This window comes from Abramis brama (genome assembly GCF_963993115.1).
Source record: "Abramis brama genome assembly, chromosome: 10".
NCBI classification, from domain to species: Eukaryota; Metazoa; Chordata; class Actinopteri; order Cypriniformes; family Leuciscidae; genus Abramis; species Abramis brama.
The window spans coordinates 10174489-10178580 of record NC_139972.1 but is presented as its reverse complement, the minus strand read 5'-3'; positions in this window follow the sequence as shown (position 1 = coordinate 10178580).

The following is a 4092-nucleotide window of genomic DNA, read 5'->3' as shown; positions in this document are numbered from 1 at the left end:
AGTTTGTCTCGACGAACTTTCGCATCTAGTTAAGTTGGCTTGAGAGAGCCAACATATTGAAATCCTATTTAAACTTATTATTATTATTATTATTCTTCTGTTAAAAACTGTTGACTCAAACTCGTCCTAGAGCTTTAACTCTACATACTCCAAACTCGGCTCAGACACTCAAACTGATCTGAAGTTAGTTGCTATATCTTTTCAGACTGATCGGACTTACGGTTTTCCTAAAAATGACGATCAAAACTCGGAAAAACTCCCATTGACTTACATTGGGGAGTTCTAAAAACATTTGAATCCAAACTGCCGTTTTCACACACACAGACTCCAAAGGGCCTGACAGCCCTGCGTCTCTCCCTCTCTCTCTCCCTCAGAGGATTTATATTATCAAGCAACCAATAAGTAATGGCCTAAAATCTTCATAGCCACACCATAGCAACCAGTTTCAGCACCCTAGCAACCACTAAGAGCTCCCTAGCAACCACCCTAAACCAAAAAAAATTTTTTTTTACATTTTTTTGTATTTTTTAACGCAATATTACACTCGTGGCCTTGCGATATTGCTCCATGCTTGTGCCTATTCGGCCATAGGCACGAGGCCGCAGGCCGAGTGCCGTACTGAAGGCACTCGTTATTAAAGATTTTAAGAACTCTATAAAAACTCCATAGTAACCATCTTTGACAACTACCAACCACCTAGTAACACCATAGCAACTACCAAAAATACCTTAGCAACCATCTTGAACACCCTAGCAACATCTAGAAATGCTCTAGTAACCACCAAATATACCCTAGCAACCACCCAGAACACCCTAGCAACTGCCTAGCAACCCCCCAGAACACCTAGCAACTGCCTAGCAACCACCCAGAACACCTAGCAAACAGCCAGAACACCCTAGCAACTGCCTAGCAACCACCCAGAACACCTAGCAACTGCCTAGCAACAACCCAGAACACCCTAGCAACCGCCTAGCAACACCATAGCAACCACCCAGAACACCCTAGCAACCGCCTAGCAACCACCCAGAATACCTTAGCAACCGCCTAGCAACACCATAGCAACCACCCAGAACACCCTAGCAACCGCCTAACAACCACCCAAAATACCCTAGCAACCGCCTAGCAACACCATAGCAACCACCCAGAACACCCTAGCAACCGCCTAGCAACCACCCAGAATACCCTATCAACCACCTAAAATACCCTAGCAACCACCTAAAATACCCTAGCAACCGCCTATCAACCACCCAAAAGACCCTAGCAACCACCCAAAATATCCTAGCAACCGCCTAGCAACCACCCAGAACACCCTAGTAACCACCCAGAACACCCTACAACCGCCTAGCAACCACCCAGAACACCCTAGCAACCACCCAAAATACCCTAGCAACCGCCTAGCAACCACCCAAAAGACCCTAGCAACCACCGAAAATATCTTAGAAACCGCCTAGCAACTACCCAAAAGACCCTAGCAACCACCCAAAATGCCCTAGCAACCGCCTAGCAACCACCCAGAATACCCTATCAACCACCTAAAATACCCTAGCAACCACCTAAAATACCCTAGCAACCGCCTATCAACCACCCAAAAGACCCTAGCAACCACCCAAAATATCCTAGCAACCGCCTAGCAACCACCCAGAACACCCTAGTAACCACCCAGAACACCCTAGCAACCGCCTAGCAACCACCCAGAACACCCTAGCAACCACCCAAAATACCCTAGCAACCGCCTAGCAACCACCCAAAAGACCCTAGCAACCACCCAAAATATCTTAGAAACCGCCTAGCAACTACCCAAAAGACCCTAGCAACCACCCAAAATACCCTAGCAACCGCCTAGCAACCACCCAGAATACCCTAGCAACCACCTAAAATACCCTAGCAACCGCCTATAAACCACCCAAAAGACCCTAGCAACCACCCAAAATATCCTAGCAACCGCCTAGCAACCACCCAGAACACCCTAGTAACCACCCAGAACACCCTAGCAACCGCCTAGCAACCACCCAGAACACCCTAGCAACCACCCAAAACACCCTAGCAACCGCCTAGCAACCACCCAAAAGACCCTAGCAACCACCAGAAATATCCTAGCAACCGCCTAGCAACCACTCAGAATACCCTAGCAACCGCCTAGCAAAAAACTTTCTGGTCCAAACTTTCTCAAGCCAACTTAAAGTTTGTCTCGACGAACTTTCGCATCTAGTTATTATTATTATTCCGAGACTAAAATTTCTATATGAAACTCCTCCTAGAGCTTTAACTCTACATACTCCAAACTCGGCTCAGACACTCAAACTGATCTGACTCGCGTTGCTATATCTTTTCAGACTGATCGGACTTACGGTTTTCCTAAAAATGACGATCAAAACTCGGAAAAACTCCCATTGACTTACATTGGGGAGTTCTAAAAACATTTGAATCCAAACTGCCGTTTTCACACACACAGACTCCAAAGGGCCTGACAGCCCTGCGTCTCTCCCTCTCTCTCTCCCTCAGAGGATTTATATTATCAAGCAACCAATAAGTAATGGCCTAAAATCTTCATAGCCACACCATAGCAACCAGTTTCAGCACCCTAGCAACCACTAAGAGCTCCCTAGCAACCACCCTAAACCAAAAAATTTTTTTTTTTACATTTTTTTGTATTTTTTAACGCAATATTACACTCGTGGCCTTGCGATATTGCTCCATGCTTGTGCCTATTCGGCCATAGGCACGAGGCCGCAGGCCGAGTGCCGTACTGAAGGCACTCGTTATTAAAGATTTTAAGAACTCTATAAAAACTCCATAGTAACCATCTTTGACAACTACCAACCACCTAGTAACACCATAGCAACTACCAAAAATACCTTAGCAACCATCTTGAACACCCTAGCAACATCTAGAAATGCTCTAGTAACCACCAAATATACCCTAGCAACCACCCAGAACACCCTAGCAACTGCCTAGCAACCCCCCAGAACACCTAGCAACTGCCTAGCAACCACCCAGAACACCTAGCAAACAGCCAGAACACCCTAGCAACTGCCTAGCAACCACCCAGAACACCTAGCAACTGCCTAGCAACAACCCAGAACACCCTAGCAACCGCCTAGCAACACCATAGCAACCACCCAGAACACCCTAGCAACCGCCTAGCAACCACCCAGAATACCTTAGCAACCGCCTAGCAACACCATAGCAACCACCCAGAACACCCTAGCAACCGCCTAGCAACCACCCAGAATACCTTAGCAACCGCCTAGCAACACCATAGCAACCACTCAGAACACCCTAGCAACTGCCTAACAACCACCCAGAACACCCTAGCAACCACCCAAAATATCCTAGCAACCGCCTAGCAACCACCCAGAACACCCTACAACCGCCTAGCAACCACCCAGAACACCCTAGCAACCACCCAGAACACCCTAGCAACCACCCAAAATACCCTAGCAACCGCCTAGCAACCACCCAAAAGACCCTAGCAACCACCGAAAATATCTTAGAAACCGCCTAGCAACTACCCAAAAGACCCTAGCAACCACCCAAAATGCCCTAGCAACCGCCTAGCAACCACCCAGAATACCCTATCAACCACCTAAAATACCCTAGCAACCACCTAAAATACCCTAGCAACCGCCTATCAACCACCCAAAAGACCCTAGCAACCACCCAAAATATCCTAGCAACCGCCTAGCAACCACCCAGAACACCCTAGTAACCACCCAGAACACCCTAGCAACCGCCTAGCAACCACCCAGAACACCCTAGCAACCACCCAAAATACCCTAGCAACCGCCTAGCAACCACCCAAAATATCCTAGCAACCGCCTAGCAACCACCCAGAACACCCTAGTAACCACCCAGAACACCCTAGCAACCGCCTAGCAACCACCCAGAACACCTTAGCAACCACCCAAAACACCCTAGCAACCGCCTAGCAACCGCCTAGCAACCACCCAAAAGACCCTAGCAACCACCAGAAATATCCTAGCAACCGCCTAGCAACCACTCAGAATACCCTAGCAACCGCTTAGCAAAAAACTTTCTGGTCCAAACTTTCTCAAGCCAACTTAAAGTTTGTCTCGACGAACTTTCGCATCT